The sequence below is a fragment of the Coturnix japonica genome, chromosome 7 (genome assembly GCF_001577835.2).
Source record: "Coturnix japonica isolate 7356 chromosome 7, Coturnix japonica 2.1, whole genome shotgun sequence".
Taxonomy (NCBI): Eukaryota; Metazoa; Chordata; class Aves; order Galliformes; family Phasianidae; genus Coturnix; species Coturnix japonica.
Window position 1 is genome coordinate 23,365,149 of NC_029522.1, and position 13,910 is coordinate 23,379,058.

The 13,910-nt window shown below is 46.2% G+C and overlaps 1 protein-coding gene and 1 long non-coding RNA gene across 3 annotated transcripts in view; one reads left to right on the plus strand and one right to left on the minus strand.

The window, feature by feature from the left end:
• MARCHF4 (membrane associated ring-CH-type finger 4) overlaps window positions 1-13,910 on the minus strand; it is a 77,324-nt gene that overhangs the window by 49,744 nt on the left and 13,670 nt on the right. The window lies entirely within an intron of this gene.
• LOC107316855 lies at window positions 7,257-13,721 on the plus strand. Of its 2 annotated transcripts, none has more exons than XR_001556611.2 (3): window positions 7,257-7,322; window positions 9,437-9,516; window positions 11,625-13,721. It is a non-coding gene; the product is annotated as an uncharacterized LOC107316855 (long non-coding RNA). The 2 variants fall into 2 exon arrangements; XR_001556610.2 differs by lacking the exon at window positions 11,625-13,721 and adding an exon at window positions 10,204-10,549.

The window sequence follows — 13,910 nt, forward strand, 5'->3', positions numbered from 1 at the left end:
CTGCCAGACATGAAGAGGACCCACTACAAGTTAGGAAAGTTAAGAAATGCTCTTGGACTTCCAATTTCTGTAAATACATCCTGGAAGGAGATGCACTGTAGAGGTCTCCATGGCCATACTTCACAGTACCTCATCTCCATGCACAACACTCTTGCACTGTCAGGAGGAGGTTTTCCTCCAGGAGGGCAGTGAGGGACTGGTACAGGCTGACCAGAGAGGCTGCAGGTGCCCAGTCCCTGGAGGTGTTCATGGCCAGGCTGGATGGGGCCCTGGGCAGCCTGGCCTGATGCCTGATCTAGTAGTTGGCAACCCTGTCCCTGGCAGGAGGGTTGGAGCTGGATGATCTTTAAAGTTCTTTCCAACCCAAACTATTCTATGATTCTATGATTCCACAAAATCAGCAGCCCAAAGCCTGTCAAAGACATCCAGAAACGTATCCTCAAGTCCTAAGGTTAGTCTGGACATCTGGACCATCTGGAGAGTGCCCTGACTCCCTACAACCTTGCTGCAATTTCAGCAGTGGAAAGCTGAGCCGCGTGGCCGTGTTTGGGAAAGCCTGACTCTCTGATGAGCAGAGGGAGAAGCTTAATCTGCTTAGCTTAATGAAGAGAAGGTGAAGACGTGACGCCACTGCAATCTGCTAAGTACTACCACTGGGAGAAGGCTTTAACTGTGGAGGGCTTTTTAATTCACTAGACAAGCAGAATGAGATCCAGTGGATGGAAGCTGAAGGAAAGCAGATGCAGTCCAGAAATAAGGTATATTTTTGTTTAAAACAGTGAAAGCAATTAGCTATTAAAAGTACCTATGAAGAGGTGCATCAGGTCTCCCAGCGCCATAAGTCTTAAACAAAACCTCGTTAAGTTAGAAACAATATGTATCAGTGGGTCGGAAGTTAAGGCATGTGCTAGAGCTTCCCTTCATGCAGAAAGCAGGAAAGCTGGTTTGTAAAAGACCCACTTAAAAATCTTCAAATTTACTTTTGCTTCCTACAGGCTTCTGAATTTCTCTTTAACAGCTCTTGCCTTCCAGACACAAGTTGTGCATCGCATGGCTACACATATTCTCCATGGGAGAACGTTAATCAGGCTCTTAATCACCTGCACACACTTCTCCTCTCCTGCTCTGGTTTTCAAGGGCCCTATGGTAGCTGTGACCTCTGCTTCACACCTTTACATGACTGGAATAACCTGCCTCCTCTTGCAGTCAGTTCCCACACTACTCTCACGCTATTTTCTCCCCAAATCTCTTTGTTACTTACATTCCTATTTTCCCCTTGGATCCTCTCAGAGCTGGTGAACATGTCTTGAGCTAGGTTGAATATCTGGCACCCAGTTTGCAGGGTGTTTCTCCCTGTTATCATGCATGCTGGAGCATGGGGAGGGTCTCTGCATACTGTACCGGGCCATGGCTGGGTCCCAGATAACTCTCCAGCCCCACCTGGAAGCGGTTGTTTTGCATAAGCTGTTATGCTCTGAATGAAAAGCTTCTCACAAGCAAAATGGCCTTGTTCCTATCTATCTGGTGACCAAAGGAACATCACTGTACTGTTGAGAGAATGAAGGAATTTATCTCATAGTTATGCAATGAGATGTCCCACAGGCATTTTCCATTCTCACTGGCACACTGAGCAGCTGCCAGAGACCTTCCTGTCCAAACCCTCTGAGATGCTTTGGCAGCCCAACCCTGAAGCCCTTCCCCAGAGCACAAAGTGTTTGTGCAGTAGTATGTGCAGAAGTACATGCACCAGCCTGTACAGCCCTAATACAGCAGGGCTAGGAGTAGGGCACCGGTGCTGGAGACCGTGTTCACATTGGGTGGAGGATTCAGCCACTTTGAAGACATCTAGCTGGTAAGAAGAGCATATTTTCCACACTCCTCTGAAATTCCCTCTCCATGCGCACGCAACAACTTGTGCCTGGTCTCCCACCTCAGTAGTTCCATCCTGCTTTGAATAGCCTCAATCCAAACACTACTCATGCCCTCACGTCTTGATCTATCAGACAGGCTAACCCTAGGGATCATGATATTAACAGCACAGTTTGGGTGCCACTGTGATATAAACAACGTCCGCACAGCCCAAGCTTTGTGGAAAGGTTGGTTTGTGAGGCTGGGGCAATACACTGTCTTGCCAAGCTTCCCCAAACCAGCACCACCTGACTGAGATCCAAGTGCAGGGCTGTGCACATATTTCCAGTTCAGAGGTGGGGTCTTTGGAGTTGGATAGTCCACAGCTATGGTTCATTAACACACCTCAGCATTACCAGCAGCAAAAAAAAACAGGTGCCATGAAAAAAAACAGGCATTAATGAATCTGTGAGCATCTACACTCATTTGAAGATAATAGTTAGAATAAAGCCCCAGGACTCAATGGAAAGTCACTTAATGCCAAGGAGATGATGATCTATTGGACAATGAGGCTAATTAAAGGCAAAGGCTGGCAAGCTAGAGAGAGTGAAAAATTGCATTTCCTGAAGGTGAACCTCCTAAAAAGACCCATATCCAAAAGCAGCAAGTTCTTCTTTGACAGCCCTAGTAGGCTGGGATGTGAAGTAGCGGATGGGGATGAGTCATGATAATCTTTTTTCCCCTTAGCAGATAAGGAAACTGAGGCACAGTCAGCCAATTAAATGGAGATAATCAGTGCATTTCTGAGAGCTAATGTGGAGACACCCAAACTTCTCTTCCAGGCCATAAACATCTGTAGTTAATGACAAAATGTTAATTACTGGCAATCAGCTAATGAGGGTAAAAGCTGAACTAATTTTCTGCTGCCTGAAATGCTGCTCTAGATCATGTTTTGCCCATCAGCTGAACTGCCATTTAAAAAGAGGATGAAAAGGAAAAGAAAATAGCATTCTGGCACCTCACTCTGCCTCCCCTGCCAGGCCAGATTAATGTGGGGGAAGGTCTCTGATGACGACAAGTCCATGTTCCTATGTCAGGCAATGGAGCAGCTCTAAGCTCAATGCTGGGCTAAGGGTCCTGCTGCAGCTTTGCTCTCCATAGAGAGATGGGGGAAATTTGTTACCCCTCTGTCTGTTCATGAAGAGGCTCAGCCCCAGTCCACTATGGCAAGAGACAGGTCTACATCCCCTCATCTTGTATTCTGAAGCTGGAAAGGACAGGCCTGGAGTGCTAAGCCAGCATGTAGCATTGCTGTGCATGAGTAACCAGCAGCAGTTCTGGAGGAGGCTATTTGCTAACGCTGGGCAAAATGATTCATGCCTATGTCATGGGCAAGGTGGCGATAGCCCGGCAAAAAAAGGCACAGCCATGGGGTGATTTATCATGATGGTATAACCTCGAGAGATCACATCACCAATGCTTGCAACAAAATCTCTCCACAGCACCACTGGGGAGGGACAGACTCCAGGCTGCAGACACTGAGGAACCGGAACATTTTGTGAAGTCCCAGGGTTCATGGTGTTGTTTGATAATGACTCTTGCAGTGGGGTAGAGGGTCAGAAGACAGAGTATGGTTAGTACCACATATGACATGGTAAGAACAACTCCAGCTGCCATCGTTCCTGATCCTGGAGGCCAATTAACTCAACCTCCCTTTGCAAAGCAGATTCATTGCATAGAGGGAGGGCTAAGACATTTCTTGCTCCAAATGGCATCCCACTCCCTGTGCACTCACACCCACGTGCTAGCAGGATGAACATCAGGATGATCCAAAACACAGAAGAAATGGGAAATCAGCACTTTTTTTCTATTAGATAATGCAACCCTTTATCAGGTTTAGGGGTGAGAAAACAAAGCAAAGCAGAGAAATACAGCATCTCCAGGAGTAGCTGTGTCAGCTCCAAGCATGGGGGGGGGGGGGGAGGAAGGTAAGGGGAGGGCATGGTAAGCCCCCCAGGTCCAAAGCAAAGCCCCAGCTGTGTATCACAGCATCCCTGTGCTGCTTGGTGCAAGATCTACACTGGATCTGCAAGAGACTCAGAGGCAGCACTCAATGAGTGGTGAGAAATGCAGGTGTTAATAGTGACATGGAGCTGTTTCCCATTTGCCTTCAATCAAGGCTACCCAAGTGCTGTGTGATCTTTAATATATTAAACATCCAAGCACCTCTCAGAGCTTGCTGCTCTCATTTGTACTTCACATATGGTACAAAATGATGCACAAGCAAGGCAGAGGGAGCAGCTGCAAACTGCAGGATAGGATATGCCAGGGCTTTGGCTCTCCAGCACCCAAACCTGCCCTATAAAGCAATTGCAGAGGCTGAGAAATCCCTTTATTTTGACAAGGGGATCTCCATGTAGTTACTGGAGTAAAGCAGGAGGCAAAGCAGAAGTGACTGGAGCAATCCATGCTGGGGCCATGCACGGGATGGGGTGCAGGGCTGAGGGGAGGCAAAGCTGCCCATCAGGGCTGTCCCACTCCTGGCTGCTCTTTGTCCCAGCTCAAAGTTGTGCTCCCACTCAGGGTGCCCAGGGGAGCAATGTTCAGGTGTGGACACCATCTGTACTTTGCATAGGGAAGGCCAGTGTGGGGTGCGTGCATGCACAGTGGCAGTTTTGCTGGTTCTCACTACTCTGATGCTATGGAAAAATATGTCTGGACTACTGCTGCCAACTGCAGTGGGAAAGTCCTATAGGTCACTTATCTTGTGATATTCAGGCTGTATCTTACAAATGTGCTCCCTCCAGCTCTGCTTAGTGAGAGCAAGTGAGCTGCATGATAGGCATGCAGGGGTGGCGGCACCTCCTGCTTCTGCATTAGCACAACATGGCTGGTGTGCCCTACACTGCAAGACCGAGTCGATAACAACTATTGTTATTATCTTTATTAATCAATAATAATATCCTTATTTCCTCTTGTGGGGCTTCCCAGTGCATCCTTTATTATTTATCCTTTGTCTTATTTATGTCCCCAGCTTGCAATTAGAGCTGGGCGAGTGGAGCTGACCTGGCTGCTGCAATCACGCCGTGCTCTCGCAGGCGATTCCCTATCAAAGCAGCTTCAGCCAGCCTGCCCGTGAGCAGGGAGCCTTGCAGAGCCAGGTCTGAAGCCATCAGCTCCTCTATGGCAACTCTGAAAAGGCTGTAAGTACCTAACGTCCCCCCAGGGAGGCTCACAGACATCTGCTGCAGCTGTAAAAATATATAAAATAAGGCAAGGTTAATAGCAGCTATCTCAGGCATGTGTGGCTCCTTTTTTCTGACTGTGTGGAGGATGTGTAATGGTTCGTGCCTTTACCTTCGTGGGGTCCTCAGGGAGAAGGGACAGCGCGATGTCCCCGGATGCCAGTGCATGGGCAGGGATGCAGGGGAGGACACGTGGGAGGGCTCTGGTGGATCAGGGATTTAAGCCACGGACTTCCAAGTACCAGCATCCTGCTTTCCCACCATGACGCATTCTAACTAGCCCATATCCCCTCCATGCTTTGCATCCGTTGCTCCTCTAACAAAACCAGCTGGTCCCACCCTGCATGGCAGCACCCCTTCAAAAAGCAAATTTCCCGAGCCAAGCCACGTTTTCGCAGCAAAAAAAAAAGCAACCTATCCACAAGATCCGTGCTTAACGCCCATTCTCTCAGCGAGAATAAAACTAACTGCCGCCGGCAGCAAGCTGCTGTAACAAAGGTGGAACAATGGTGGCAGTGAAAGGCAGCGCTGCTTCCCAGCCTCAGAACCCGTCTTTTTGTGCTACGGCTCTTAAAGCACAATGTGAGGCTGGGCTCGCTTCTTCCACTCGAGGAGCAGAGCCTGCTTTGAGCCTTGTTCGCACACCCAGCTCTGCGCACTGGGAGGCGGCTCATCCCTCTTTGTGCTTTAATATTTTTTAAATGAAAGCCTAAAATACATCGCGGGTGAGAATTTACATTGCGCACTCTTTGTTTCTTGTGCCTGGCGGGCTTTGCAATAGTTAATTTTGCTTCCCTGCTCTCCGGAGGGCGGGAGGGAGGTGTTACTATTTGCAGTTTGCCGAATAGCACAGCGAGGTGGATGGCTGAGAAATGAAAGCTGTGGCCTGACCGTGCTTCAGGGAAGCATTAACACACTTTCTTCCTTCTTCCCCGCCAGCACAGCGGCATTTCACACTTCTGCCTGGGTCTAGATCTCTGGAGACCTCATGTCCCTTCACTCCTGCCTTTCCTTTCATGGCAGCTTAAGGACAAGCCCAGCCCTGTGCCCAGGAGCAGGTTCCTGCATGAGTCAAGGACTTGATGCCATCCTTACACTCTGGTGGTGGGACCTGATCCCAGAGAGACAGTGCAGGAGAATGGGTTGAAATTTAAAAAGAGGAAATGAATAGCAATTTAAAAGATGGAAATGCAAAGCTGAGGTGGCTGCTCACTGTAGCAGCGTGGGCTTAGATGAGCTCAGCTTGCTCATGAACAAGCACCGCCAAGAGATCACAAAGTCACTGACACACCAAGGAAAGAGCTGTAGATGAGGTTTTGCTTTCTTTCATAGAATCACAGAATCACCAAGGCCAGAAAAGACCTCTAAGATCACCTAGTCCAACTGTCTACTTATCCCCACTGTGCCCACTAACCATGTCCCTCAGTACCACATCCACACATTCCTTGAACACCTCCCCACCACCTCCCTGGGCAGCCTGTTCTACCTCACCACTCTTTCTGAGATGAAATTTTTCCTAACATCCAACTTTCACTGACACCTTTTGTTTTCCTCGGTACATCCCTGCGGCTCCTGGCTCAGTTACTGAGCAGGGAGATAACACACTGGGAGGACACACAGTTTCTGAACTGACATTAGTCTGACTTTGTTCACCACAGACATTTTGCCTTCCAGCACCACGTGTCTCACTGTGCAGACTTTACCCAGAGCCTCTCATTGTCAGCCCAGCCCAGCCATTCCCATCCCTCATCCACCTCTCTGAAGACACCAGAAAGGTGTCAGCCGCAATTAGCTGATAAGTATGTTTTCTGGCTGATAGAATTTCTGAAGTAGGCAGGCTGAATGCAGAGTCCTAGCAGAGAAAAGGCACTGCCGGATTTCCTTTGGTATTGTGAGCTGGGGGCCAGTGCTTGCATCCTTTACTGCAGGACCCCCTGAGATCTGTACTCTTGAGGGTTTTCCCTCAGAACAGATGCAGTGAAACATCTTTATTCATCATATGGTGGAGTGGAATTGCCAGGTCACAGCCTGAACCAATGGTTGAGCACCAGGTGAGAAGGTGTGGCTAACAAAGGAAGCTCAGGTGCAAGCAGTGCACCTGAATGACTGGAAGGGGTAAAGCCAGGATCCACTCCTCCTCACCCTCATTTAAGTGTTGGCAGCCAAGGAGTAGGAGCTTTCTGGGTAGATGCTGTGCTTCTTTGAGGCTATTCTTGGTTGTTGGAAGAGGTGAGCTAATTTTTCCTTCATTACCTGCTAACACTCTGTAGTGCTTGTGTTCCATTTGAATGTACTGTTACTGCCTTCTTTTGCTATATGTTATGGTCTAGCATGATTTTTTTCTTTCTTTTAAGAATTGTTCTCCAACCTAGATGTTTCAAGGAGATGTAACTCTTCAAAGTCTACGTATCTGTATGTATGTGTCAGAGGGTGATGTACACCTCTTAGTTCTTCCCAACAGTATTAACTAGACAAATCAGGAAGAAATTAAGCAAAAGCAGAAAAAAAACCCAAACGTGCTGAACACTGGAGAAGATATCTTGATGCTGAATTGCTTTAATGACTTGGAGGAGGCTGTGCAACTCTTGGCACTTGGAAATAAGCGTGTAAAAACAGAGAATGCAATGGAAGCAATGTATCTGTGTGGGAAGGTAAAAGCTTGAGAAGAAAAAGTAGGCCTTGAATGCCTGTGATGCTGCTGGAAGAAGGGCAGATTCAGGCAGCTCAGATTTTGAAAAATCCCAATAATGCAAATTCCTTAAGTACGAGCCAAGCCTATGAATAGGATAAATCTCTTAGTCACTGCCAGTGATATCCTTCTAATCTCATCCTTCCTCAGTGATGCCACTCAGAGAGTGAAACAGTTAGCATAAATGGGTTTGCTGCTTAGTGCAATCACTCACGCCTCCCGTTCAGACCCCGGGATCACAGAAGTCCCCTAGATTAAGACTGTTACTATTCTGAGTCCAAGGCAAACCAGGAAACCAGGGGTTCAATGGAACTTTCAGAAAATTATGAGAGAAGGGAAGGCAAACAGAAGACACATCTGTGTTAGGAAAGAGTGTCCCACACTGCTCTTGAACTGTATAGTGGGGCCTTTAAGTGCTTTACCAACAGAAATAATCCAAAAGCAGGGAATTATCGATGTACCCATGAAAAGGGAATGGTAACTGAAAGGCCAAGCTACCTTCTACTAGAAGTAAATGATGCTGAACTGACAGTGCATCCCAGAGATGCTCCCCAGCAAATGTCTCTGGCTGCTGAGAGGGGCCAGCAGCTGGACAGTCAGAGCTGACATCTGCTGGGCTGCCCCTCCCAAAACAGGAGTTAGTGCTGAGCTGGCTGAGGTTAAATAGTGAACTGGGATCCAGAAACATCCTGAGTTTTGATACCCACAAAGTACAGTGAAGCCACTGTCACTGAAATAAGGACAATTTCAACACTGCCAGCTTGGTTTCCATATGGACTGCAGGTCACTCTATGGAGGCTAGAATATAACTTTGGATGTCCAAAAAAGGACAAGTCTGCTTATTCATCCAAAATACACCTAAGACTATGGCCAATTATTTGTCTTTTGCTTTCTGTTCTTTCATGGCACATGAACTGTTCTCCATACTACTTATGTAGCATGTACTCTATTAGAGTTTGTAATCCTTTAAAATACAAGAGCTTTCCTTATAATCCACGCATGTGTAAATCCCTACAAATATTTCATACGTTCTTATCGCACTAACAGGAGATAGTTCTAATGCCTTTAATGGATACATGAATTTTCAGAAGCGTGTGTTACGTGCTTGCTACGTCTGTCCCTGAATATAGTCTTCCTTCTCACTTCTTTATGAGATGCAAGTGTCCTGCAAGTGTCATTCCTTCCCAATGGAGTAGTTTCCAGCAGCAGTATTGGTAAGATACTGAAAGAAGGGGAATATACTGACTCCTCAGAAGCTGGAGTTTTGCTGTTAGCAGCACTAACTGCACTGTCAGTGGTTTTACTGGGAGAAGGTCCTGCCACGTACAGTTTCTGCCTCGTTTACAGAACAGCTTTTCTGGGCTGTAGCTAATTAAAATAGAGCACAACTCACTCAACTTTTGAACTTTTATTTCTGTATGAGATATGTGGGGTTGCAGGCTGTCCATCACATCCTGTATGTCCCTCAAGCTTAGACTGTAGTCTTCTATTTGGCTGTAAATCATCCGTTTTAATTAGATATAAGACAATTATTATTGGTTTTCAATGAGTCACTTTTCTCTTAGTAATTAGTACCTGTCAGTTCAGCTAGCCCAGAGCTGGTGTAACCCAGTGACTTCAAGGATATGTTTAAAACCTCTTCTCTCCCACGCAGCAGCTCATCATAAACACTATCATTTTTCCTGCCTTGTCCACTGGAGCTGTGCTGTGATCATCTTGAAGTCTCCAAGCCAGGTAAGAAGTGAGGATTTTTTGGTCTGATTGCAGAAGGGGATGCCCCCATAAGAGAATAACTTGGCCAAGAAAAGGCAGTTCACCTCCCTGACCCCATTTCATTGCTACATGCTTCAAATTCTGGCTGTGTCTTTCTCTTTATGAAGATGTCAGACTGTCTCTTACACTTATTTTTGCTCGCTACTTCAGCGTGGCCTTACTTGGCACCGTCTCCCATCTGTTTACTACTCTTCAATGTCTTACATGCATTTCCAAATCACGGTGTGTTTATAATAATATGAATACTCAGCATTCAAAGAGCAGCTAGCTTTGAAGTGTTGTACAGATCAGGAACCAATCCCTTACAGCTTTCCTAGGAGGAAGTGAAGGTTTCTAGATTTACTTTATGGTGGGATGAAAAGGCTGTTCATATCACCATATGAGAATCTGGGTCCAGACAGATTATATCTGGATGTAGTAGCTATATGCACAGTGGGTATCTGTCTTCCCATATAATCAATGGAGGGTCTAGTCACTGCTGACAGTGGAGCCCCAAGAGTGAGTCAGCTGAGTAGATGTAGGTGTCTAGCTCTCCAGCTCCACTGACTGTATTGGCTGAGGGCACGATTCAATTACCTAGCTCGAGAAGTTTTCCATTAAGTAATCACTGCGTGGGTATGAATCAAGCTTTTGATTTTTGCTGCCTAGACACTCAGTCCACATGCAAACACCTACAAGGCGACACGCTGAGATGTCTGCAATCCAGAGCTGCATCCCACCTTAATGATGTGCCCAAGATCATGGCTTGTTTACAAAGCTCAAGAAATGTTAAAACCTTTGGGTTGCTGCTCTTCTATCTGCATTCACTTGAACTGGAAGTGTAACATCTAGCAAAGCTGTCCCTGTGGATGATTTACTCTAAATGTCTCTCCTGAACCTCAGTTGAGATCCTGTTTGGTAACCAGTTACGAAGTTGCCACCTTGATCCTAATGCCTGGTCTTTGCTAATGCTGCTCATCTTGGAAATCTGTTTGCTGCTCAGCTTCTCCCATCCTTTATTGTACTTTGTTTTTTCTCCTGCAAAATGGCAAATCTTGGTTCCTTAGAAAGAGGAGGTGCCCTTCTCCAGGCACTCACGAGGACTACTTAGCTTTCCAAGCTCATACAGCTCTGCAGGCACAGAGACATCTGAGCAAATGTTTGAAAAAAGGTTTGACAAGATAGGGAAGGTGGGCTTAAAGGAAATAAAGTAGGAATTACCACTACTAGGACTGTCCCAGAATCCAAAACTGGTCTTTGGGCTGGTGTGATTCAGGCCTGTTGTGGTGAACTGCAGATCACCACACTGTGCTGGGCATGCAATGTATGTGCTACTGGAAGGGACAAGCAAGGTACTGATCTATGTGTACAAATGTACAGGCAACAGCAAGGAGCAGTCACCTTCCAAAGGACTGCTTCCTTCAGAGGTATGTCCCTGAATGGGAAGCTCTTTGTTGTGTGTTGTGTCTCCAACACTGTGGAGAGACCTCCAGGAAAATGCCTTGCAGTAGCCTGAAACTGCTACTTCTGTTCAGCCTTCCACATGTGCACCGCGGCCCTGAGCCACCCTCAATAGGAAAAGATGACCCCCAAGTGACCACTTAAGCTCCTTCTCTATCCAATTTGGCTCAGCCACGTGGCATCTGCCTTCCACTGCACTGCCATAGATACGCACACAGCAAATCCCTGCCTAATAATGAGTGCTGGGCTCAGCACATGTTGTGATGATGCAAGGTGGCTGTCTGCTGCTTGGAAATCACAGAAGTGCATTGAAATGCAGGAGGCTTGGAGGGTGTGTTAGTGAGAACCCACATCCCTAGCCTATAGCATCCCTTAGAGCTTGCTGTTAAAACCCTAGAGGGTGTATAGTCCACAAGTGGAGCAAGGCACTGGAGATATCTACCTGGAATGCTGTGTGTGCGTTTCAGGAGTTGAAAACCAAAACCAGCTCAAGGCAATGTAGGCACAGTGGTTTAAAAGGGAACAGATTAAAGACAGTCATGTGAGTGCAGCTGGGTTCTAGCACTTATGCCATATGCATTTATAGGTAGATATATATGGCAAATATCCCTCCCTCTCCTTTCTTGCAGGATATAAATCTTGTGGAGTGCTATTCATGCTGCCACCCACCCATTATGAGGGGCCCAACACATCATCCGAGATTATTCTGACACACAGGGTTTCCAAACTCTAGCAACTGAGTGTTAACAAGGAGGCTACTGGGTTTTACCCCATCTCCGGGAGTTGAGTTCAGCCTGAGAAAAGAGACTCAAGGGGTCCAAGCTTGCAACAGATGAAGTTAAGGCAGGCTGAATGGCAGAGATTTGGATGGCTTTCCCAAACTCCATGTGTTTGTGTGGCTACTCAGTGTCTCATCAGTATCTGCAGTATAAACTGTTAAGTGCCACAGGGGCGTTTACTCTGGGGTAGAGAACTTGGCTAGTGCTGATGGCTGCTAAGGGTATGAAAATGCAGAACAGCTATCCATAGAAGTGAGTTTTGAACTCCAGGCTGTTTCATTTCCAGCTGAGCACATTTTCCCTTATTTTCCTGCATAAAGAGAGAACATGTTCTCTTGCGTCTAAGTGCCACTCCTTGTCTGCACAATACAACAGAACAAATAGCCTAATCAGACTGAAATGCAGAGCATGCTGAAAAACTGGGAACACTTGGGACATAGTTAGTGAAGGCGAAAGCCTCCCTTGTTGTAGGAAGTGATAGATCCCATAGAAGGAGTTACACAAATGGAAGGGCAGAACTGGGAGTGATGCGAAGGACTGATGATTATGGAAGGTGAATGTTCCTGGGCTCTCCTGTGTATGGTGGGATCACCTGCAGGAACACAGCCTGGTGTTGATCAGAGTGCACGTCTTCCAATCTCTACTTTCCCAAGATCATCCGCCTGCACTATTTCACCAGAGGAACCCCATCTCAGTGGCCTCCTCAAATCCATTAAAAAGAAAAATAACTGGATCCAACCCAAACAGAAAACAGAGCCCTGACATGGTAGTAAGCCTCTTGCCAGCTTCAGAGGAGACTGCAACATTCACCCTGTGTGTTTTTGATCCTCCTAAACACGCAGACAGCAGCTCAGTTATATACACACGCACATTTGTATGTCTTGCATTTGCAAATAATCTCTGATGTTGGAGCCTTTCAGACTGCTCTGAGGAAATACATAAGCCTGCAGCCCTCACTGCATTGCCTTTGGTTTACCAAGACCACGACAGTTTCTGAAGGGTACCAGCAGCTTAGTTCCCTTTCCCAGTAACAGAGGTGCTTTGGCCACCTCTTATCAAAGTTCCTCCTTTCCTTAAACAGCAAATAATTACTTCTGATATTATCCCCACCATATATGCTCATTTAACTGGCCTGCAATTGCCCCTACCACTCTTCACTCCAATTGGGTTTTTTCCACTAGCCAACTTCCAGAGATGTTGGCTCAGGTTTTCAGGGCTTCCTATTAACATTCTCTGTGCTTGTGCTGTCTTAGGGGAAAGTATCTTGGCTGGGTGCTACTGCACTGTTGGAAGAGGCCAACAAAACTAGCTGATCCTGTACTGTGGTCAGTGGAGAGGACTCCAAAACTTATACTGCATGGTTCCTTGGTTTTCCTAAACATGTGATTTCCTAAAAAATGTAGGTATTCAAACTTGCTAAGCTGGCTTCTTTGATGCCTGCTAAGAGTGGACTTCTTAGGACAATTCCAATGTTATCACTTGGTCATTTGTTTTCATACAGCTCATAAGAGCTTAAGAATTCTGCATCCTCTTTTTGACAAAGGCGGCTGGCTTTGTTATGTTATTCAGCGCATCTCATAGACTTTTAAACAGATCTTGCATAGATAAGCACTGTAGTTTAGGAAAGCAAGCTAGAAAGGGAGAAGAAGATTTTTTCATTGTTGAAATACATTTTGGGACAGGGTTTGAAGCCTTCCAGCTTTCCAGCCAAATTAAGTGAAAGCAGAAAGCAAAAATAGCCTGTAGAATGACAGTGAGCTTCCAGCACTTGTAACAGAATGCTTTTGTTTGTTATAAAGAGACTATTGGCTATTTTAGTAGCCATTAGTCAAGGTATATTAATAACATATTGCATAGTTTTAAAGATTCCTGGTTTTTAAAAATCTTCATTTGCAAAATTGAAAACCTTACAGATCTCTTTTTGCTTTTCCTCCTGTTTAATGTAAACGGAAATAATTCTTGCACAATCAAGCTTTTCTACAGTCAGTTTTCCTGTGACTTGGATTTAAAATAGTTTCATCTCTTGGAGGTGATTATTGGATCAAGAAATGTCTTGGCTATGACAAACAGAAATATCTGAGCCTTTGCTATTATTAGCAGTGTTTGCGCTCATTATTCAACCTGTGGTTGGGCAGC